Source organism: Rhinopithecus roxellana, chromosome 17, assembly GCF_007565055.1.
Source record: "Rhinopithecus roxellana isolate Shanxi Qingling chromosome 17, ASM756505v1, whole genome shotgun sequence".
NCBI classification, from domain to species: Eukaryota; Metazoa; Chordata; class Mammalia; order Primates; family Cercopithecidae; genus Rhinopithecus; species Rhinopithecus roxellana.
The window spans coordinates 105,448,210-105,472,775 of NC_044565.1; the positions used below are offsets into that span (position 1 = coordinate 105,448,210).

The 24,566-nt window shown below is 43.6% G+C and overlaps 1 protein-coding gene and 2 pseudogenes across 1 annotated transcript in view; 2 read left to right on the forward strand and 1 right to left on the reverse strand.

Annotated features, from left to right (window-relative positions):
• Positions 1-24,566, forward strand: part of KCNG3 (potassium voltage-gated channel modifier subfamily G member 3) — a 62,922-nt gene that overhangs the window by 14,560 nt on the left and 23,796 nt on the right. The window lies entirely within an intron of this gene.
• LOC115894280 lies at positions 16,392-16,924 on the reverse strand (annotated as a pseudogene).
• LOC104677543 lies at positions 23,352-24,244 on the forward strand (annotated as a pseudogene).

Sequence of the window (24,566 nt, forward strand, 5' to 3'; positions counted from 1 at the left end):
CTCCCTATTCATGTATTCATTAAATTCAACAAATATTTACTGAGCAACGATTATGTATTTAGGACTGTTCTAGGTGTTAGGGATATAGCAGTGAATAAAACAAAGTCCTTGCTTTCAATGACCACCTATTCTAATACGTCCGTAACACTGTAGTCCCAGCTGTTTGGGAGGCTGAGGTAGGAAGTTTGTTTGAGTCCAGGAGTTTGAAGCCAGCCTGGGCAACATAGTGAGATCCCATCTCAAAAGAAAAAACACAATGTAATTTATCTTTCATGGGATTAGAGAAAAACAGCAACAACAAGAAAAACCAAGGGTGATAAGTGTTAGGAAGTAATAGGTTAGAATAAGGGGTGTGCAGAGTGTAAGTGTATGCCATGATTAGGAAAGGCCTCGGTGATAGGTGATGCCTGAATTAGGTCTTGGAGGGATGCAGGAGGCACCTGGGAAGATAGCTGGGTGAGGGAGTTTTAAGCATAGAGAAGAGGAAGCACAAACCATTCCCCAAGGCGGACATGTCTTTGGTCAATTGGAGCAACAGGAAGGAAACCGAGAGAGGTGAGAATTGTGGGGAATTGGGGGGGAAGGCGGGGCGTGTAGCTCATGAAGCGCCTTATAGATGCACCGACTAAAAGGATTTAGGTTTGATTGTGTTCTTTTTGCCATTTGGTAAGGATTTTGGATTTACATCTGAATGTGGGTTTTGAGGAGAAGAGAGAATTTGGCTTAATTTTAAAAGATCACTTTGGTCTGCGTGTGGAGTGTAGACTCCAGGGTCCTGCAAGGGTGGAGCCAGTGAGGCCAGTTAGGACTGCAGTAAGATGCAGGGTGGGTTTCTTGGCTAGCTCACAAAGCCTCTGGTACTGGTATTTGGTTTCTCCCGGATGGTCAAGGACTTCCTTGAGTCCTGGGTTCGGGCAGCTAAAGGTCCTGTTGGTCCAGGCTGTGGTGTCAGGGTTTCCGTTTTTCTGGGTAAAGATATTGTTGTAATCAGCCAAGTGAGCCTCTGGCCTCATGGTATGACAGGGGTCTCTACTCATCCCCCACACACTTTGTTGCAGGACCAGTGGGAGTCTGGAGCTGGGGTGGGCAGACTATAACCTGCAGACGAACTCAGGCCCACTGCCTGGTTTTTGTGCAGCCCCTGAAGTAAGAAAGAATGGATTTTGGAGGGGTGTGGTGGCTCACGCCTGAAATCCCAGCACTTTGGGAGGCTGAGGCGGGCAGATCACCTGAGGTCAGAAGTTCGAGAGGAGCCTGGCTAACATGGCAAAACCCTGTCTCTACTAAAAATACAAAAATTAACTGGGCATGGTGGTGCATGCCTGTAATCCCAGCTACTAGGGAGACTGAGGCACAAGAATTGCTTGAACCCAGGCGGAAGTTGCAGTGGGCCAAGATCATGCCACTGCACTCTAGCCCGGGCAACAGAGCAAGGCTCCATCTCAAAGAAAAAAAGAGGATTTTACTTTTTTTTTTTTTTTTTAAGATGGGGGTCTCAATATGCTGCCTAGGCTGGTCTTGAACTCGAGCTTAAAGGCTCTTCCTGTCTCAGCCTTACGAGTAGTTATGGTTTTTACATTTTGTAACTGTTGAAAAAAAATCGAAAGAAGAATATTTTATGACTTGTGAACATTACATGACATTCAAACTTTAGTGTCCATAAATAAAGTTTTATTGGAACACAGCCATACTCATTCTTTTACATATTGTTTATGGCAGCTTTCCTACTACTTTGGCAGAGGTGGGTAGTTGCAGTAGAAACTGTATGGCCTGAAAATCCTAAAACATTTACTATCTGGCCCTTTATAGGAAACATTTGCCAACCCCTGATTTAGAATGGTGGTGCCGCCCAGGCCTGGACTTACACTTTACCACTGTCTAGCTGCAGGACCTCAGGCATGCTCCTTCCCTAAGGCTGAGTTTGCTTGTCTGTAAGATGGGGATAATCAGAGTACCTGTGTTATTTGGTGGCTTCCAGGTTCAGGAAGTGATGCCTGATTCTTGTCTTCTAACCACCCATGCTAAATGCGCTTGGATCCCACTGGGGGCCACCTTGACTTACAGAGTGTTCTGTTTCCCCAAAGTACTAAGCAATTATTAGAACTTATTATTTGATCATGATAGTTTTGGTAGAACAGGGGCTTTTATGGTTGGTGTGGGAAATCAAGTATTTAGAAGTTAAGGACTATCTGTGTGTGTTTTTGTTTGTTTGTTTGTTTTTTTAAATTTGAGACAGAGTCTTGCTCTGTTTAGGCTGGAGTGTAGTGGTGCAATTTCGGCTCACTGCAACCTCTACCTCTTGGGTTCAAGTGATTCTTGTGCCTCAGCCTCCCGAGTAGGTGGGGTTACAGACATGTGCCAACACGCCTGACTAATTTTTGTTATTTTTAGTAGAGACAGGGTTTCGCCATGTTGCCCAGGCAGGTCTCAAACTCCTGGCCTCAAGTGATTTGCCCACGTTGGCCTCCTGAAGTGCTGGGATTACAGGTGTGAGTCACCCCACCTGGCTGATTTGTGTTAATTTCAGAGATGCTTAACACTCATTTATACCACTCCCTTTCTTTTCTTTTCTATTCTTTCCTTCTTCCTTTCTTTTCTCTTTTCTTTTCCTGCCTTCCTTCCCTCTTTCTTTCTTTTTCTTTCTCTCTTTCTTTCTTTTTTCTTTTTTTGAGGACAGAGTCTCATTTTGTCACCCAGACTGAAGTGCAGTGGTGCTATCTTGGCTCACTGCAGCCTCAACCTACCGAGCTCAAGCGACCCTCCCGCCTCAGCCCTCCAAGTAGCTGGGACTACAAGCATGCACCACTATGCCCAGCTAATTTTTTTGAATTTTTGTAGAGATGAGGCTTTGCTCAGTTGTCCGGAACTGGTCTCGAACTCCCCAGCTCAAGGGATTTGCCCACCTTGGCCTCCCAAAGTGTTGGGATTACAGGTGTGAGTCGCTGAGCCTGGCTATTCCACTCTTATATGACGATATTCATGCCTGAGCTCCACCTTGGATAATACCAGGATTCACTACTTGGAGCTGATTGTGAGATGGCAAGGTACTTCTGGGTTGTAGTAAGTGCTTTTTTCTTTGTATCTATCCTAGAGAAAGAAAGTTTAGCTATCCTTGACTCCGACTTAGTAAATCTGGTGGCTGGGGAGGCAATGGGTGATCAAAAGTGGGATTCAGGAGATAGGTCCTACATATTGAGCATCCCAAATCTGAAAACCCCAAACATGCCAAAATCTGAAACTTTTTTAGTGCTGACGTGATACTCAAACGAAATGCTCATTGGAACATTTTGGATTTCGAATTTGGAATACCCAAGTGCTATCATGAAAATATTCCAAAAAAAAAAAAAAAAAAATTCAAACTCTGAAATAATTCTAGTCCCAAACATGTTAGAAGAGATACTCAACCTGTATTAAATCAGGAACAGCTGTTTTAGTAATATATTAAAAGTTTATGATTTTATATGAAAGAAACTGGGATGTACACTTTAAGAAAGGAAGCGAGTTATATGTGTTAATATTACCCAGTAACTTGTGAAGCATAACCAAGATGGGACCCTTGCCCTCAAGTAGCCATAGAGCCATCCATGAGAGAAGGTGAGATGGTGCCACTGTGGAAGGGAGTGCAGGTGGGGGACAGAACTAACACAGCCTGGGGTGTCCCAGAAGGGCTTCTGAGGTCATGTCATTTGAGTGACACCAAACTGTTAGTTTTTATATCCTCCACTACCATGTACTCAATTTTTTTTTTTTTTTTTAGCTTTGTCTAAGAATGCCTTTGACAGGCTAGGTGTGGTGACTCAGACCTGTAATCCCAGCATTTTGGGAGGCCCAGGTGGGAGGATCACTTGAACCCAGGAGTTCAAGACCAGCCTGGGCAATATGATGAGACCTCTTCTCTACAAATTAAGAAAATTAGCTAGGCATGGTGATGTGCTCTTGTAGTTCCAGCTACCCAGGAGGCTGAAGTGGGAGAATTGCTTGAGCCTGGGAGGTCAAGGCTGCAGTGAGCCATGCAGGTGACATTGCACTCTAGCCTGGGCAACGTAGTGAGACCCCATCTAAAAAAAATTCTATTTTAATATATAATATGATAAATATTGATAAATGTAATTTACATAAAGGAAAAGCTCCTTTAGATCCTTAGGAATTGTTGAGTGCAAAGGGGTCCTGAGCCCCAAAAATTTGAGAACCTTTTTTTTTTTTTTTTTTTTATGGACAGAGTCTTGCTCTGTCGCCCAGGCTGGATGGAGTGCAGTGGTGCGATCTCAGCTCACTGCGACCTCTGCCTCCCGGGTTCACGCCATTCTCCTGCCTCAGCCTCTCGAGTAGCTGGGACTACAGGCACCCGCCACCATGCCTGGCTGATTTTTTTTTGTATTTTCAGTAGAGACAGGGTTTCACCATGTTAACCAGGATGGTCTCGATCTCCTGACCTTGTGATCTGCCTGCCCTGGCCTCCCAAAATGCTGGGATTACAGGCGTGAGCCACCGTGCCCGGCTTGAGAACCATGGTTTTAAAGGCACCAGTTTCCAAGTCCTCAACTTCATTGTGGACACCTATAAAACAAGCAGGCCTCAGAACGTGCCTGTGGTAAAGGCTCCAGGTTCTCTTTTCACAATTCCAACTCTCACTTTACAAACGAAAAGCACTCCTCTCACTCATCCAGAACCTTACTGAGGTGCGTTGTCTCAGGGTATAAAACCCTGTGGGATGCGCGTGAAAGAGATGACTCAAAATATATATAGATGTATTTTTTGAGACGGGGTCTTGCTTTGTTACCCAGGCTGGAGTGCAGTGGCGCGATCTCGGCTCACTGCAGCTTTCGCCTCCCGGGTTCAAACGATTCTCTGGCCTCAGCCTCCCTAGTAGCTGGGATTACAGACAGGTAATCCCATGTCGGCTTACCATGCTCGGCTAATTTTTATATTTTTAGTAGAGACAGAGTTTCGCCATGTTGGCCAGGCTAGTCTCGAACTCCTGACCTTAGGTGATCTGCCAACCTCGGCCTCCCAAAGTGCTGGGATTACAGGCCTGAGCCACCGTGCCCAACCCCGACACAAATATTTAATAAAAATGTTGTATTGACCAACTGCTTGGGAGGCTGAGGCAAGAGAATGGCGTGAACCCGGGAGGCGGAGGTTGCAGTGAGTCAAGATTGCGCCTCTGCGCCACTGCACTCCAGCCTGGGTGACAGAGCAAGACTACATCTAAAAAATATATATATATGTATATATATATGTGGGTATGTATATATATAGTATTGAAAAATTTGTATTGAAATATTTTAATGTGTCATCCCTTTCTGCCTTTAAGCAGAAGAGTAACTAGTGTATTTAGAAGTCACTGGAATCCTTTTGATCTAAGGATTTTTTTTTAAGCAGTACTTTTGAAGAAGTGTGAAAGTGAATGACTCTAATAATGGGCAACAAATTCTATTGCAAAGTTATATGATTATCAGTTCTTTACTTTTTAAAAATGTTTTATTTTGTCCAGGCATGGTGGCTCACACCTGTAATCCCAGCGCTTTGGGAGGCTGAGGCTGGCAGATCACTTGGGGCCAGGAGTTTGAGACCAGCCTGACCAACATGGTGAAACCCCATCTCTACTAAAAATACAAAAAAAATTAGCCAGGCATGGTGGTGTGCCCCTATAACCCCAGCTACTTGGGAGGCTTAGGCATGAGAATCTCTTGAACCCAGGAGGTAGAGGTTGCAGTGAGCTGAGATTGTGCCACTGCACTCTAGTCTGGGGGATAGAGCAAGATTCTGTCTCAAAACTTTTTGTTTTTTAAAATTTTTATTGAGAAGGATCTCGCTCTGTGGTCCAGGATGGAGTACAGTGGCATGGTTTCAGCCTAAGGCAGCCTCAACCTCCTGGTCTCAGGCAATCCTCCCACCTCAGCCTCTCAAGTAGCTGAGATTCCAGGCCTGTGCCACTGTACCTGGCTAAGTTTTTGTATTTTTATTTTTTGTAGAGACTGGGTTTCTCTTTGTTGCCCAGGCTGGTCTTGAACTCCTGAGTTCAAGCGATCGTCCTACCTTGGCTTCCCAAAGTGCTGGGATAACAGGTTTGAGTCACTGCCCAGCCTGGTTGTAAAATTTGTAATGGATGAAGAGACATGAATAATTGCAAATTTTTAAAAAAACTGTACTTATTTTATTTAAAAATGGTTTCAATAGAATTTTACTGTTTTTTTATTTATTATTATTATTATTATTATTATTATTATTATTATTATTATATGAGACGGAGTTTCACTCTTATTGCCCAGGCTGGGGTGCAATGGCACGATCTCAGCTTATTGCAACCTCCACCTCCCAGGTTCAAGTGATTCTTCTGCCTCAGCCTCCCAAGTAGCTGGGATTACAGGCATGTGCCACCACACCTGGCTAATTTTGTATTTTTAGTAGAGATGGGGTTTCACCATGTTGGTCAGGCTAGTCTCAGAAACTCCTGACCTCAGGTGATCCACCCACCTTGGCCTCCTTAAGTGCTGGGATTATAGGCTGAGCCAGTGCACTTGGCCCTATTTTGTTAATTTTATACTGAATTTTGTAATATTCATGTTTTGATCAATTACATCCTATTAATACTTGGAGTGGTAACTTAATGAAAAAATTTGACACAATTTACAGCCACAGGAATTTTTTTTTTTTTTTTTTTTTTTAAGGGACAGAGTCTCAGACCGGGCACAGCAGCTCATGTCTGTAATCCCAGATCTTTGGGAGGCTGAGGTGGGCAGATCACTTCAGGCCAGGAGTTCGAGACCAGCCTGGCCAACTGGCGAAAACCCGTGTCTACAAAAAAAATGAAAACATTAGCCAAGTATAATGGTGTGCACCTCTTATCCCGGCTACCCAGGAGGCTGAAGCACGAGAATCACTTGAACCTGGGAGAGGGAGGTTGCAGTGAGCTGAGATCGCACCACTGCACTCCTCCAGCCTGGGTGACAGAGCAAGACTCCATCTCAAAAAAAAAAAAAAGGAAAGAAAAAAAAGGAAAAAGACACAGAGGCTTGCTCTGTCACTCAGGCTGGAGTACAGTAGTATGATCATAACTCACTGTATCACCAAACTCCTGGCTCAAGCTATCCTCCCGCCTCAGCCTCTCAAGTAGCTGGGACTACACTGCACCCAGTAGCACAGGAAATTTTGAAACAGTTAAATTGTAAGCCTATTTTTTTTGTTGTTGTTGCAGAGAAAGGTAATGGGGTGTTTATAAAATTTCAAGTATAAAAATATAGTAGGTCCTTTTAAACCTCGGTTGTAGAAGTTTGTTAAGCAAATATACTGAACACCTGTGTACTGTGTGCTAAGGACACAATGATGAGAAGAGAGAAAATAAGGTAGCTTCCTTGCCCTTATGTAGCCTGGTCTAATTATGATTAGTTTGCAGAAATCCGTGTACATTGGGTCAGCTGCCACTGGAGTAAGGCAGGCTGGCTCCTCCCAAACCTATTGCTTTCAAAGGATTCATCAGAACAAAAGAATTCCGCTTTATGTGTTCTCTTTAATTTGTCCATATTTAATTCTCTTTTTGTTTTACAACAAAAATTTTTAGGTGAAAATTATATGTAGTGTATAAAACTTAAGTGTGAGATTTGGTAAAATTTGACAAATGTTTAAAAAATGTATCAGGGCAAAATTAAGTGGGGGAAGCAGAATGGAAATACAAAGTATATGAGAAAAAGTAGCAATGTAAATTTTCTGTTAAAGATTAGTATATATTTTTAAAAATTAGAGTTGGTAGGTATATCGAAACATAACATTTGGATTCAAAACAGTTTTAAAAATATATTTGTTTATTTTTTCTTTTGAGATGGAGTCTTGCTCTATTGCCAGGCTGGAGTGTAGTGGCGCCCTCTTGGCTCACTGCAACCTCTGCCTCCTGGGTTCAAGCGATTCTTGTGCCTCAGCCTCCTGAGTAGCTGGGATTACAGGCATGCACCACAACACCCAGCTAATTTTTGTATTTTTAGTAGAGACGGGTTTCACCATGTTGGCCAGGCTGGTCTTGAACTCCTGATCTCAGGTGATCCACCCACCTCAGCCTCCCAAAGTACTGGGATTACAGGCATGAGCCACCATGCCTGGCCAAACAGTTTTTTTTCCCCCCCGAGATGAAGTCTTGCTCTGCTGCCCAGAGCTGGAGTGCAATGGCACAATCTCGGCTTACTGCAATCTCTGCCTCCTGGATTCAAGCAATTCTCCTGCCTCAGCCTCCCCAGTAGCTGGGATTACAGGTGCATGCTACCACACCCTACTAATTTTTGTATTTTTAGCAGAGATGGGGTTTCACCATGTTGGCCAGGCTGGTCTCGAATTCCTGACCTCATGATCTGCCCTCCTCGGCCTCCCAAAGTGCTGGGATTACAGGCATGACCACCGCAGCCAGCCAGTTTTATTTATTTATTTATTAATTTATTTATTATTTATTTATTTATTTATTTATTGAGATAGAATCTTGCTCTGTTGCCCAGGCTGGAGTGCAGTGGCGCGATCTCGGCTCACTGCAAGCTCCGCCTCCTGGGTTCATGCCATTCTCCTGCCTCAGCCCCCCAAGTAGCTAGGACTACAGGCGCCCACCACCATGCCTGGATAATTTTTTGTATTTTTAGTAGAGATGGGGTTTCATGGTGTTAGCCAGGATGGTCTCGATCTCCTGACCTCATGATCCGCCTGCCTTGGCCTTCCAAAGTGCTGAGATTACAGGCATGAGCCACTGCAGTTTGATTTTTTAAATGTTGCATTTGTCAGAATTTGCATCCTTTGCAATATACAGAATAAAAATGTACAGGATACATAGTTTTTCTAAATTCTTTCAGGGATCAGCAGAAAGTTTGGAGACCACTGTGCCTTTAGTGTGCTATAGCCAGGGCTATAGCACACTAAAGGGCTGTGGGATCCCACTACTATAGGTCACTAAGTCAAAATAGTGTCACCAAGAGTCAGAAGATAAGGATGGTCAGCAAGGGGGCATCAGGTTGGGCAGCAGCTCCCCAATTGACATGTTAAGTAACTCTAGCTTTATAGGTGGGGACAGTATACCAAGGAAGCATTTAAACCCTAGATAATAATATTGAAAAGCCTGGAGATAACATTAAGCTTTTTTTTTTTTTTTTTTTTTTTTTTTTTGAGACAGGGTCTTGCTCTGTCGCCCAGGCTGGAGTGCAGTGGCGCAGTCTTGGCTCACTGCAACCTCCACCTCCTGGGTTCGAGCGATTCTTGTGCCTCAGCCTCCCGAGTAGCTGGGACTACAGGTGCATGCCACCACACCTGGCTAATTTTTGTGTTTTTATTAGAGATGAGGTTTTACCATGTTCGCCAGAGTGGTCTCAAAGTCCTGACCTTAAGTGATCCACCCACCTCAGCCTCCCAAAGTGCTGCAATTACAGGCGTGAGCCACTGTGCCCAGCCAGCATTAAGATTTTGACTTTTTTTTTTTTTTTTTTTGAGACGGAGTCTCGCTCTGTCGCCCAGGCTGGAGTGCAGTGGCCAGATCTCAGCTCACTGCAAGCTCCGCCTCCCGGGTTTACGCCATTCTCCTGCCTCAGCCTCCCATAGCTGGGACTACAGGCGCCCGCCACCTCGCCCGGCTAGTTTTTGTATTTTTTAGTAGAGATGGGGTTTCACCGTGTTAGCCAGGATGGTCTCGATTTCCTCACCTCGTGATCCGCCTGTCTCGGCCTCCCAAAGTGCTGGGATTACAGGCTTGAGCCACCGCGCCCGGCCAAGATTTTGACTTTTATAAAATTCTTCTTATAAGAGACTTCATGGCAGAATTTTATCCACCCCTTTATTCGTTTACTTATAATGAGTCATTATTTGTGATCCTTTTTTTTTTTTTTTTTTTTTTTTTTTGAGACAGAGTCTCGCTGTGTCGCCCAGGCTGGAGTGCAGTGGCGCGATCTCAGCTCACTGCAAGCTCCGCCTCCCGGGTTCCCGCCATTCTCCCGCCTCAGCCTCCGAGTAGCTGGGACTACAGGCGCCCGCCACCTCGCCCGGCTAGTTTTTTGTATTTTTAGTAGAGACAGGGTTTCACCGTGTTAGCCAGGAGGGTCTCGATCTCCTGACCTCGTGATCCGCCCGTCTCGGCCTCCCAAAGTGCTGGGATTACAGGCTTGAGCCACCGCGCCCGGCCTATTTGTGATCCTTAAGGATATGTTTGCATAATATGATATCATAATGCATTTGGAAGAAAAATGGAAACACCTCCATTTTTTTCCATTTAAATGAAACTCTCTGAAACAGTAAGACCACAGTCTACATGCCATCTTGTGAGCACCTTTGCATTGTGCACAGTTCCTTATGTGTGTTGATGGGAGTAGGTGAAATAAATATTTTGGCACTCCCCACTCATGCCCACCAGTGACATAAATTGTCTGATTCATACAAAACCCTCTTAGGTTATTAGTATCTTAGGTTACAGGCAAGGTGATAGAGAAGTCCAGTGACTGACTTAATGTGGCCAAGGGGAATTGGCCCAGGTTAGATCACAGAGCTTGTGGGCTTGGCGGAAACTCCATTTCTTTTTTTCTTTTTTGTTTTTTTTTCAGATGGAGTGTCGCTCGGTCGCCCAGGCTGGAGTACAGTGGTGTGATCTTGGTTCATTGCAACCTCTGCCTTCTGGGTTGAAGCGATTCTCCTGCCTCAGCCTCCTGAGTAGCTGGGACTACAGGTGCGCACCACCATGCCCAGCTAATTTTTGTATTTTCAGTAGAGACAGGGTTTCACTATATTGGCCAGGCTAGTCTCTAACTTCTGACCTCATGATCCACCCACCTTGGCTCCGCAAGTGCTAGGATTACAGATGTGAGCCACTGCACCCAGCCTTTTTTTTTTTTTCAGACAGAATTTTGCTCTTGTTGCCCAGGCTGGAATGTAATCGTGCGATCTTGGCTCGCTGCAACCTCTGCCTTCAGGGTTTATGTGATTCTCCTGCCTTAGCCTCCCAAGTAGCTGGGATTACAGGTGCATGCCACCATGCTTGGCTACTTTTTTTTTTTTGGTCATCCACTGATCTTGGCCTCCCAAAGTGCTGGGATTACAGGTGTGAGCCACCATGCCTGGCAGAAACTCCATTTCTTCTTCTTTTTTTTTTTTTGAGACAGAGTCTCGCTCTGCCCCCAGGCTGGAGTGCAGTGGCCGGATCTCAGCTCACTGCAAGCTCCGCCTCCCGGGTTCACGCCATTCTCCTGCCTCAGCCTCCCGAGTAGCTGGGACTACAGGCGCCCGCCACCTCGCCCAGCTAATTTTTTTGTATTTTTAGTAGAGACGGGATTTCACCGTGTTAGCCAGGATGGTTTCTATCTCCTGACCTCGTGATTCGCCCGTCTCGGCCTCCCAAAGTGCTGGGATTACAGGCTTGGGCCACCGCGCCCGGCCCTTTTTTTTTTTTATGAGATGTTGTCTTGCCCTGTCGCCCAGGCTGGAGTGCAATGGCATGATCTCGACTCACTGCAACCTCCACCTCCCGGGTTTGAGCGATTCTCCTGCCTCAGCCTCCCAAGTATCTGGATTACAGGCATGGGTCTCCACACCCAGCTAATCTTTGTATTTTTAGTAGAGATGGAGTTTCACTATGTTGGCCAGGCTGGTCTCGAACTCCCGACCTCACGATCCACCCACCTCAGCCTCCCAGAGTGCTGGGATTACAGGCATGAGCACGCCCAGCCCAGAAACTCCATTTCTTTTTGTGCAGCAGCAGCTCCATCTTTGTAATGATGTGTGGGGAACTTTGAGTCACATCTCAAGCATCAAATTAAGGGCCAAATTGGCTTTAATTGATGCTTATTGTTATATATGTCATTTTGGAACCAAGTAAGTGAAAAAGCATAATTTTTCAGCCCTTAGAAAGATAAAAATTAAGTTTTTTTTTTTTTTTTTTTTTTTTTTTTGAGACGGAGTCTTGCTCTGTCACCCAAGCTGGAGTGCTGTGGCCGGATCTCAGCTCACTGCAAGCTCCGCCTCCCGGGTGCACGCCATTCTCCTGCCTCAGCCTCCCAAGTAGCTGGGACTACAGGCGCCCGCCACCTCGCCTGGCTAGTTTTTTCTATTTTTTAGTAGAGACGGGGTTTCACCGTGTTAGCCAGGATGGTCTCGATCTCCTGACCTCGTGATCCGCCCATCTCGGCCTCCCAAAGTGCTGGGATTACAGGCTTGAGCCACCGCGCCCGGCCAAAATTAAGTTTTATTAGCTGACAGTACGATATACAATGGTCTTTTTAAACAAATTGTCCCTATTTCTCAATCAACCTGTATAATTTTTTTTTTTTTTTTCAGAAAGAGTCTCGCTCTGTTCCCCAGGCTGGAGTACAGTGGTGCGATCTTGGCTCACTGCAACCTCTGCCTCCCGGGTTCAAGCAATTCTCCTGCCTCAGCCTCCCAAATAGCTGGGACTGCAGGTGTGTGCCACCACACCCAGCTAAGTTTTGTATTTTTTTTTTTTTTTTTTTTGAGAAGGAGTCTCGCTCTGTCACCCAGGCTGGAGTGCAGTGGCCAGATCTCAGCTCACTGCAAACTCCGCCTCCCGGGTTTACGCCATTCTCCTGCCTCAGCCTCCCGAGTAGCTGGGACTACAGGCGCTCGCCACCTCGCCCGGCTAGTTTTTTGTATTTTTTTAGTAGAGACGGGGTTTCACCGTGTTAGCCAGGATGGTCTCGATCTCCTGACCTCGTGATCTGCCCGCCTCGGCCTCCCAAAGTGCTGGGATTACAGGCTTGAGCCACCGCTCCCGGCCGGCAGTTTTGTATTTTTAGTAGAGACGGGGTTTCACCATGTTGGCCAGGCTGGTCTCGAACTCCTGACCTCAAGTGATCCAGCCACCTCTGCCTCCCAAAGTGGTGGGATTAAAGGTATGAGCCACCACGCCCGGCCTAACCTGAATAATTTATTTAAATGTTGGTGCTAAGCCATTACAGCAAATGCTCTGAAGATTTTTTCTAATATAAGTATTGAAAATAAAGCAAAATTTAAACATTTAAAAACCGAATTCCTTATGCCAATCAAAATGTGTTTTTCTTGACTACATCTATCAAAAACCTAAGAAGCAGAACAAATCAATCTGTGAAATAAAGGAAACGTATGCTTTACAGCCAGGCATGCTGGCTCACTCCTGTAATCCCGGCACTTTGGGAGGCTGAGGCAGGCAGATCACTTGAGGTCAGGAGTTAGAGACCAGCCTGGCCAACATGGTGAAAACCCATCTTTACTAAAAATACAAAAATTAGTCAGGCATGGTGGTGCGTGCCTATAGTCCCAGCTACTCAGGAGGCTGAGGCAGGAGAATCACTTGAACCTGGGAGGCCGGGGTTATGGTGAGCTGAGATCGTGCCACTGAACTCCAGCCTGGGAGACAGAGTGAGACACAGAGTAAGACTCTGTCTCAAAACAACAACAGAAAAAAAAACAAAAAAAACCCAACACATGTTTTACAAAGGTAGAAGAGGAAATTATGCATAAAAGTCATTATAAAGTCTTTCAGGCATATAAAAACAATAGATGATAACACAATGAACACCTGTTTACCCACTACCCAATTCAAGAAACAGAACATTACAAATATCGTTGAGGGCTGGGCGCGGTGGCTCACGCCTGTAATCAAGCACTTTGGGAGGCTGAGGTGGGCAGATCAAGAGGTCAGGAGATGGAGACTATCCTGGCTAACACGGTGAAACCCCATCTCTACTAAAAAATACAAAAAAATTAGCTAGGCGTAGTGGTGGGTGCCTGTAGTCCCAGCTACTCGGGAGGCTGAGGCAGGAGAATGGCATGAACCCAGGAAGCGGAGCTTGCAGTGAGCCGAGATTGTGCCACTCCACTCCATCCTGGGCGACAGAGCAAGACTCCGTCTCAAAAAATATTGTTGAGTCTGTAATCCCAGCACTTTGGGAGATGAGACTGAGGCGGGTGGATCACCTGAGGTCAATAGTTTGAGACCAGCCTAGGCAACATGGTGAAACTCTGTCTTTACCAAAAAATACAAAAATTAGCCTGGGTGTGTTGGCACATGCCTGTAGTCCCAGCTACTGGGGAGGCTGAGGTGGGAGAATCGCGGGAACCCCAGAGGCAGAGGTTGCAGTGGGCCGAGATCGTGCCAGTGCATTCCGACCTGGGCGACAGCATGAGTCCTTGTCTCGAAAGGACTCATGGTACTCAAGGTACTAAGTACCTCTTTCCCACTGAAATCCCTTCATTTTCCACAGAAAGTGACACTCTCCTGACTTTGATGTTATTCCCATATACTTAAGAATACATTTAATACATGATTATGTACTCAAAATATAGCATTGTTTTACATAAACTGTTTTTATAAATGGTATAATCAATGGAGTCCGCAGCTTGCCTTTTTAGTTCAACTTCATGTTCATGTTTGATTTCTATGGCTGTAGCCCTTGCATTTTAACTGTAATGTAGTGGGCATTGATTTATTTGTTCTTTTGTTCATAGAAATTTGGCTATTACTGTAGTGCTGCAATGGATAATTTTGTTCATGTCTCAGTGCACATGTAGGAGACTTTCTTTAATGCATCTACCTAGGATTGGAGTTGCTGTATTGAAAAGTATGCACATCTCTCCTCGATGTTGCTAAATAGCTCTCCAGAGTAGTTCTGATTTATATTCTGAACAGTAGTGAGTAGAAGTCCTGTTGCTCAATATCCTTGCCATTTCTACATGTCGTCAGACTTTAACACTTTGCTAATCTGGTAGATATGAAATATATCTTGCTTTTTTCTTTTTTCTTTTTTTCTTTTTTTTTGAGATACAAGGTCTTGCTGTGTCACTTAGGCTGGAGTGCAGTGGTGCAGTCATGGCTTACTGCAGCCTCAACCTCCTGGACTAAAGCAATTCTCCCACCTCAGTCTCCCAAAGTGCTAGGATTACAGGCATGAGCCACAGCACCCAGATTCATGTCTGGCTTCATTTGATCAGCAAAATGTTTAAAAACATTTGTCTGCATGTTGTTTGTATTGTCTATTTCTTTTTTAAAATTCGAGATATAATTCGCATAACAAAATTTACCATTTCAAGTATGCAATTTGGTGGCATTTATGATATGCACTACATTGTACAACTATCATCAGTATTCCCGAACATTTTCATCACCCCACAAAGAAACCTACTTGTTAGTAGTCATACCCTGTTCCCCTTCCTCGCATACCCTGACAACCATCTGCTATCTATCTCCATGGCTTTGCCTATTCTGGACATTTCATATGAATACAGTTATACAACATGGATCCTTTTGTGTCTGGCTACTTTCACTTAGTTTATTATCAAGATTCATCCATGTGGTATTTCATTCATTTTATGATTGGATAATAATTTATTGTATGGTTATACAACATTTTGTTTACCCACTCATCAGTTGAATATTTGTATTGTTTTTACTTTTTTATTATTATGACTACTATAGACATTTGTGTCCAAATTTGTGTGTGAATGTGTGTGTGTGTGTGTGTATACATGTGTGTGTATATATATATACACACACATTTTTTTGAGACAGTCTCACTCTATTGCCCAGACCAAAGTGCAGTGGCATGATCATAGCTCGCTGCAGCCTTGAAGCCCTGGGCTCAAGTGATCCTCTAGCCTCAGCTTTCCAAGTAGCTGGTGCTACAGGCATTTACCACCACTCCTGGCTAATTTAAACATTTTTTGTAGAGTTAGGATCTCACTGTGTTGCCCAGGCTGATCTCGATCCTCAAGCGATCCTTCCACTTTTGCCTCCCAAAGCGCTGGGATTACAGGTGTGAGAGCCACCCTACCTGGCCCCCTCCCACTTTTTTTTTGTTTGTTTTGAGACAAGGTCTTGCTCTGTTGCCCAGGCTGGAGTGCAGTGACGTGACCATGGTTCACTGCAGCCTCAGCCTCCCACGTCAGCCTCCTGAGTACCTGGGACTACAGACATACGCAACCACGCCTGGCTAATTTTTGTATTTTTTTTTTGTAGAGACAGGGTCCCACTATGTTGCCCAGGCTGGTTTCAAACTCCTGGGCTCAAGCCATCTGCCTGCCTCAGCCTCCCAAAGTGCTGGGATTACAGTTGTGAGCCACCGCGCCTGATCCTGACTTTTCTTTTTCTTAATGGTATACATCCTAGGTACTGATTGTACATTGCAGATATCTTCTTTTATTTATTTATTTTAAAATATCTGTAGAAACAGGGTCTTACTGTGTTGCCCAGGCTGGTCTCGAACTCCTGCAGTCCTCCTGTACTGACCTCGAAGTGTCTGGATTACAGGCATGAGCTACCATGCCTGACTGCAAATATCTTTCTGACTGTGGCTGGTATTTTTACTTTGTTTATGGTGTTTTGAGGCGTATAGAATCTGTATATTTTTTAAAAAATTAAACAGTTATTTTATTGCTTGAGTACATAGACAAATTTATGCGACAAGGACAGAGACTGTAGATGACTCATATTTCCAATTGGGAGGGAGGACTCGCTTTGTCTTATAATATCAAGCCAAATGGTGAATCAAACTCAGAATCAGACAGAATTTAGCATCCTTATCCTTTCTGTTCCTCTCAAGATGCTTTTGAACAGTGACTGCTTTTTTAATTAAATGGTAGAGATCTTCAGGGAGATGAGGAGCAAGTCCTTTGGACTTAAGAATTCTTTTTTTTTTTTGAGACGGAGTCTCGCTCTGTCGCCCAGGCTGGAGTGCAGTGACCGGATCTCAGCTCACTGTGGACTTAAGAATTCTTAAGATTTTATTGCCTTTCACAAAATGTACTTGTGCAACACCATGTGAGTCCCTCCGGATCACACTGATATGTGAAGAAGTCAGGCCTTGTTGGCCAGTTTGTAAGTCTCCTTCATTTCATCAGATGTTAGCTTCAGCCAAGTGGTGATGCTGCAGAGATAGGGCAGAGCCAACTGGGACAGGCCCTTCCTGGGAGCTTGCATGCGACCCATCATGGCAGCAGTCAAGCGGCAAAAGGAAGAAGCTGTACATTTTAACAGACAAATTTATCAATTGTTTTCTTTATGATTGGTGTGATTTTTAACTTATCGGAGAAAACATCCAATATTGTCTCCAAGATCATAAAGATTCTTTTATGTTTTCTTTCAAGTTTTAAATATATTTATAAATAATTTACTTTTACATTTCAAATTGAGTCTTTAGTCCACCTATAATTATTTATGTGAGGAATTTAATTTTATTCATGTGGATAACACTTTCCTCAGCACTACAGAATAGTCCAGTATGTACTTCACTAATCCGAGGAGCCTTATTTGCCATATATCTTGTTTCTTTGGGCATGTGGATCTACTTCTAGGTCCACTATCCTGTGTTTTTTTTTTTTTTTTTTTTTTTTTGAGACAGAGTCTTGCTTTGTTACCCAGGCTGGAGTGCAATGGCGCGATCTTGGCTCACTGCAACCTCTGCCTCCTGGGTTCAAGTGATTCTTCTGCCTCAGCCTCCTGAGTGAGTGGGATTACAGGTGCGCACCACCACGCCTGGCTAATTTTTGTATTTTTAGTAGAGACAGGGTTTCCCCATGTTGGTCAGGCTGATCTCCAACTTCTGACCTCAGGTGATCCAGCCGACTCGGCCTGCCAGGGTGCTGGGATTACAGGTGTGAGCCACCGGGCCCAGCCCACCATCCTATTAATTCCAGCATCAACACTATACTGTCTTAATTACTGAAATACAATCAGCTTATTAATTTCCATGAAAACCTTCTTGGGAATTTTGATCACATTACACTAAAATTTTTTGCATTAAACTTATGGATTAATTTGGAGAGTTGGCTTTTTTGTTTTTTTGAGATGGAGTCTCGCTCTGTCGCCCAGGCTGTAGTGCAGTGGCACAATGTTGGCTCACTGAAACCTCCACCTCCCAGGTTCAAGCAATTGTCTGCCTCAGCCTCCCAAGTAGTTGAGATTACAGGCACCTGCGACCACGCCCAGCTTTTTTTTGTTTTGTATTTTTAGTAGAGACGGGGTTTCACCATCTTGGCCAGGTTGGTCTTGAACTCCTGACCTCGTGATCCACCCACCTCAGCCTCCCAAAGTGCTGATATTACAGGCGTGAGACACTGTGCCCAGCCTGAGAGTTGGCATTTTTACATTATTTAGTTTTATTATCCATGAACATAGTATATAATTCCACTTACTCCACTATTCTTTAATGTCTTTCAATAAAGTTTTATGATTTTCATCTAAAAATTATTTTATATCTTTTGTTAGATTTATATCTAGGTGCCTTATAACTTGTGTTGCTATTGCTAATTATATCCTTTATAAAAATTACAATTTCTGCCTTTTGCTGATATAGCTGTACAGTTGATTTTGTACCTTCATCTTACTTGTAGCAGTATAGACTGTTCCTAGTTTATGATGGTTCAATTTAAGATTTTTTGATTTTATGATGAGTTTATTGGAATTTAACTTCATTGTATGTCAAAGAGCACCTGTACTTTTCATTTATTCTAATAATTCAAAGGGTCTATTTTTGTTGTAATGTAGACAGTGATACTATCTGGAAATAAAGACGGTTTTTGCAACCTTTATAATACTTTTGTCTTGTTGCAGTGGTTAAACCCTCTAGAGTTGTACTGATGAGAAATGGTGACAGCTGGCATTCTTGTCTTTTTATTTTTATTTTAAAATGCATTTTTGGATCACATTTGCTAATTTATGTAGAATTTTTGCATCTGTGTTTCTAAGTGAGATTGGCCTACAGTTTTTCTCTCTTATACTGTCTGGGTTTGGTATCAAGATTTCAGTAACTTATTTATTTATTTATTTATTTATTTATTTATTTATTTATTTTTTTTTTTTGAGACAGGGTCTCATTCTGTCACCCAGGCTGGTGTGCAGTGGCATGATAATGGCTCACTGCAGCGTCAACCTCTCTAGGCTCAGGTGATCCTCCCACCTTAGCTCCCCAGTAGCTAGGACTACAGGTGCATGCTACCATGCCTGGCTAATTTTTGTATTTTTTGAAGAGATAAGAATTTTGCTATGTTGTCCAGGCTGGTCTTGAACTCCTGGGCTCAAGCAGTCTGCCTGTCTTGGCCTCCCAAAGTGCTGGGATTACAGCCATCACACCTGGCCATGATTTCGCTTTTTTTTTTTTTTTTTTTTTGAGACAGAGTCTCACTCTGTCACCCAGGCTGGAGTGCAGTGGCATGATTTTAGTTCACTGTAACCTCCACCTCCTGGATTCAAGTCATTCTTCTGCCTCAGCCTCCCGAGTAGCTGGGATCACAGGCATGTGCCACCATGCCTGGCTCATTTTTGTATTTTTAGTAGAGACTGGTTTTCACCATGTTGGCCAGGCTGGTCTTGCACTCCTGACCTCAAGTTATCCGCCCACCTTGGCCTCCCAAAGTGCTGGGATTACAGGCGTGAGCTGCTGCGCCTGGCCTTTCACTGACTTTTTAAAATGAGCTGGTGACTGCTTTTTAAATTATTTGGGATAGTGTTATATAAAATAGGGGTTATTCATGCTTGGTATTTGATAGAACTTGCCTGTAAAATCATCTAGACCTGGTGTGCATCTGTTGGTGAATAGATGTCAAAGTGTAAATTCAATTTTTTTCATGATTGTAGGACCATTCCGTTTTTCCAGTTATTCAAAAACTGCAAATTTTGGTCTGATTCATTTTTCTGGGAAATTTTCCATTTCACCTAAATTTTCACATTTATCTTCACGGAGTGGTTTAATGTATTTTTATGTTTTTATAAAAGGTCTGTTTTTGGCTGGGCGCAGTGGCTTATGCCTGTAATCTCACCACCTTATGAGGCCGAGGCAGGCGGATCACCTGAGGTCAGGAGTTGGAGACCAGCCCGGCCAACGTGTTGAAACTCTGTCTCTACTAAAAATACAAAAATTAGCCAGACATGGTGGTGGATGCCTGTAATCCCAGCTACTAAGGAGGCTGAGGCAGGAGAATCACTTGAACCCAGGTGGCGGAGGTTGCAGTGAGCTGAGATCGTGCCACTGCACTCCAGCCTGGGTGACAGAGCGAGACTCCATCTCAAAAAAAAAGGGAAAAGTATTTGAGGTTTTTGCCACTAATCCTCATGGCAAAAACCACAATTAACTTTTGTACCAATCTACCATTCTGTACTCCCACCAAGAGTATACAGTCGCATAACATCGGGAGATGCTTAGGAGATTTCCTTGCTCTGTGAACATCGTAGAGCATCCTCACACAAACCTAGATGGTACTGCTTGCTACATACCTCACCACTTAGGCTGTATGGTGTAGCCTGTTGCTCCTAGGCCACGAACTTATGCAGAATCTACTGAATACTATAGGCAGTTATAACACAGTGGTAAATACTTGTGTATTGTATTTCTTTTTTTTTTTTTTTGAGACAGAGTCTCTGTCACTGAGGCTGGAGTGCAGTGGTATACGATCTTGGCTCACTGCAACCTTTGCCTTCTGATTTCAAATGATTCTTCTGCCTCAGCCTCACGAGTAGCTGAGATTACAGGCAGGCACCACCACCCTGAGTAATTTTTGTATTTTTGTTAGAGACAGGATTTCACCATGTTGACCAGGCTGGTCTCGAACTCCTGACCTCAGATGATCTGCCTACCTTGGCCTCCCAAGGTGTTGGGATTACAGGTGTGAGCCATTGTGCCTGGCCTATTTGTGTATTTAAACATACCTAAACAGAGAAAAGGTATAGTAAAAATGCAGTATTATAATCTCATGGAACTACTGTCGTACATATGATCCATTGTTGACAGAAATGTCTTTATGTGGTGTATGACTATATACGGTTTCAGTTACTTCACAAACTCGGTGTTACTGGGTTTGCAAATTTTAGTTATTCTGTCTGGAGTGTAGTAATATCTCATTGTGGTTTTAATTTCTCTGATGGCAAAGAGTTGATCATTGTTTTCATTAGCTTACTGGCTTTTTACATAATTTATTATGTGAAATGTTTGTCCAAATAGCCTATTTTTTAAAAAAATGGGTTATTTTTGCTATTGAGTTTTAGGAGTTCTTTGTACAATCTGGATACTAGTCCTTTGTCAGATAAATATGTTGTGAATATTTTCCTCTAATTTCTGGTTTGCCTATTCATTTTCTTAGTGGTGTCTTTTACTATACTAAAGTTTTAAATTTTGGTGAAGTCTAATTTATCAGTATTTTCCTTCATAATTACTACTCTTTGTGCTATATATAAAAAAGTTTGCCTACTTTCTTAGTCACAAACATTACTCCTATGTTTTCTTCTAAAATCTTTATAGGTTGAGCACAATGGCTCACTCCTATAATCCCAGCACTTTGGGAGGCTGAGGTGGGTGGATCTCTTGAGCCCAGGAGTTCAAGACCAGCCTGGGCAACATGGCAAAATCCCATCTCCACTAAAAATACAAAAACTAATTGGGTGTGAGGGTGCACACCTGTATTCCCAGCTACTTGGGAGGCTGAGGTGGGAGGATCACCTGAGCCTGGGAGGTAGAGGCTGCAGTGAGCCGTGATCGTGCCACTGCACTCCAGCCTGAGCAACAGAGCCAAACCCTGTTTCAAAAAAAGAGAAAGAAAGAAAAGAAAGAAAGAAAGAAAGAAAGAGAAAGAGAGAGAGAGAGAAAGAAAGAAAGAAAGAGAAAGAAAGAAAGAAAGAAAGAAAGAAAGAAAGAAAGAAAGAAAGAAAGAAAGAAAGAAAGAAAGAAAGAAAGAAAGAAGAAAGAAAGAAAGAAAGAAAGAAAGCAAAGAGAGGAGGGAGGGTAGGGAGGAAGAGAAAAAAAGAGGAAGACTCGCTTGCCTTCCTTCCTTCCCTCCTCCTGGAGGAAGGAAAGATAGAAGAAGGAAAGGAAGGAAAAAGGAAAGAAATTAAATAGTCTTAAAAAATAAAATCTTAAAGTTTTCACTTTTACATTTAGTACTACACTCATTCTCATTAATTTTTGTGTGTGGTATGAAGTAAGGATAGTAATGCGTTATCTCTAATTGTTATTTTTTAAATCTGTACACCAAATATATCATTTTGTCCTAAATATTCCATTAGACTGATAAAACAGTTGAACTCTCTAACGATAAAATTTATTGTACCATTAATTTAGTCCAACAACGTATTTTCTGAGTACCTCTTAAGTGCCATGATTAGGCAATATAGTGTTTTGTTGTTGTTGTTGTTGTTTTGTTTTTTTTTTTATTTTTTATTTTTTGAGACGGAGTCTTGCTCTGTCGCTCAGGCTGGAGTGCAGTGGCCGGATCTCAGCTCACTGCAAGCTCTGCCTCCCGGGTTCACGCCATTCTCCTGCCTCAGCCTCCCGAGCAGCTGGGACTACAGGCGCCCGCCACCTCGCCCGGTTAGTTTTTTTTTGTATTTTTTAGTAGAGACGGGGTTTCACTGTGTTAGCCAGGATGGTCTCGATCTCCTGACCTCGTGATCCGCCCGCCTCGGCCTCCCAAAGTGCTGGGATTACAGGCTTGAGCCACCGCGCCCGGCTGCTTGTTTTTGTTTTTTTAAAGACACACAGTCCCACTTGCTTCCTAGCTGGAGAGACAGACAGCTAAATGTACAACCACTACACGATGTGCTATGTGCACTGCTAGAGATAAGCACTGGCTGCTGTAGGAACACCAGGGAGAAACTCAGCCATGCTAGTGGACCTAAGATAAGGATTCCCTGGGGTGGTGATGCTTGAGCTCAGACTCGAAGGCCTGGTTGATGTTGGCCAAGAAGGGAGGGTAGATGTGCAAAGGCAAGAGGCATGAGAAGACTGGGGACTGTGTTACTTTCCATTAGTTGGAGCAGATGGTACAAGGCGGAGAGTGGCAGATCTGAAGCCTTGGATGATAACTCATGAATTTTAGCTCTTATCTGTGGAGAGTTAGGAGTCAGCAATACCTCAGTACTAGGATTATTTGAGTATTGCTGCTTTTAGTACTGCGAATATTTTTGTATTCATGACTGTAGACTAAAACACTTAGCTTATTGTTTCAGGAAGACCTTATAGGCTAGATACTTTGAAATATCCCTACTTTGATTAAATCTTTTGTTTTGGCTGGGCTCAGTGGCTCATGGTCTGTAATCCGAGCACTTTGGGAGGCCAAGGCGGGTGGATCACTTGAGGCCAGCAGTTCTAGACCAACCTGGGCAACTTGTTTTAATGTGCATATTGGAAACTTTTTGAGCGTACAAGTATCATTGTCCTGATGTTTGCAGTGAGTACCTAGTTAAGTAAAAATAATCTGAGTTGAGCACTGGACAAATTAGTTACCTGTGGTTAGGAAATAGCAAATAATGATATCAGCATGAACTATCTCACTTTTCAAAAATGTCATTTGTTGAGGCAGCCCCCGCTGCAGCCACCACCGAGCCCGCCGCCACCACTGAGCCCGCTGCCACCGCCTCTGAGCAGAAGATGGTTATGCCTCCCACATAAGCTGAACTTGGCAAATCTGCCAGGGATGTGTTCACCAAGAGCTGTGGATTTGGCTTAATAAAATTTGGTTTGAAAACAAAATCTGAGAATGGATTGGAATTTACAAACTCAGGCTCAGCCCAACACTGAGGCCACCAAGATGACTGGCAGCCTGCGAACCAAGTACAGATGGACCAGATATGGCCTGACGATTACGGAGAAATGAAACACCACACGCTGGGCACCAAGATTGCATGGAGGATCAGCTTGCATGTGGACTGAAGCTGACCTTCGATTCATCACTTCTCACCGAACACTGGGGGGAAAAATGCTAAAATCAAAACCCGCTATAGGCAGGAGCATATCAACCTGGGTTGCACTGTGGATTTCGACATCGCTGGACCTTCAATCTGGGGTGCTGTAGTGCTGGGTAATGAGGGCTGACTGGCTGGCTACCGGATGAATTTTGAGACCGCAGAGTTTTAAGAGACCCAGAGGAACTTTACTCATGGCTACAAGACTGATGAATTCCAGCTTCATACTTATGTGAATGACTGGGCAGAGTTTGGCACCTCTATTTCCCAGAGGTGAATAAGAAGTTAGAGATTGCTGTTAAGCTTGCCTGGACATCAGGAAACAGTAACACTCACTTCAGAACAGCAGGCAAGTATCAGATGGACCCTGATGCCTGCTTCTTGGCTAAAGTGTACAACCCTAGCCTGACAGGTTTAGGATAGACTCGGATCATAAAGCCAAGTATCAAGCTGATGCTGTCAGCTCAGCTGGATGGCAAGAACGTCGATGCTGGTGGCTATGAGCTTGGTCTAGAACTAGAATTTCAAGCACAAATGAATACTGTACAGTTGTTTAATTTTAACTATTTTGCAGTATAGCTACCTTCAGAATTTAATGTATCTTTTAACATATATCTGAGATGCAAGTATTGCTAAATTTCATGCTAGACCTCCAGGTTAAAGATGATTCAAAACGAGTGCTACCTTTTCAGAGATACAGAAGAAACCCAATTCCAAAAAAGGTCCTTTTAGCTGTAGACTTGGGGGGAATTTGGTAGCCCTTCTAGAGATGCCAGGTTTTAAAAAAATCTAGAAATGGCTGCAAGTAGAAGCTGATTATGTATAGGCACTTTGTAAATTTGTATTGAATAAATGAATGAAACTCTAACTTTCTGATAATTGAACCTTGGTTTCCTAACCC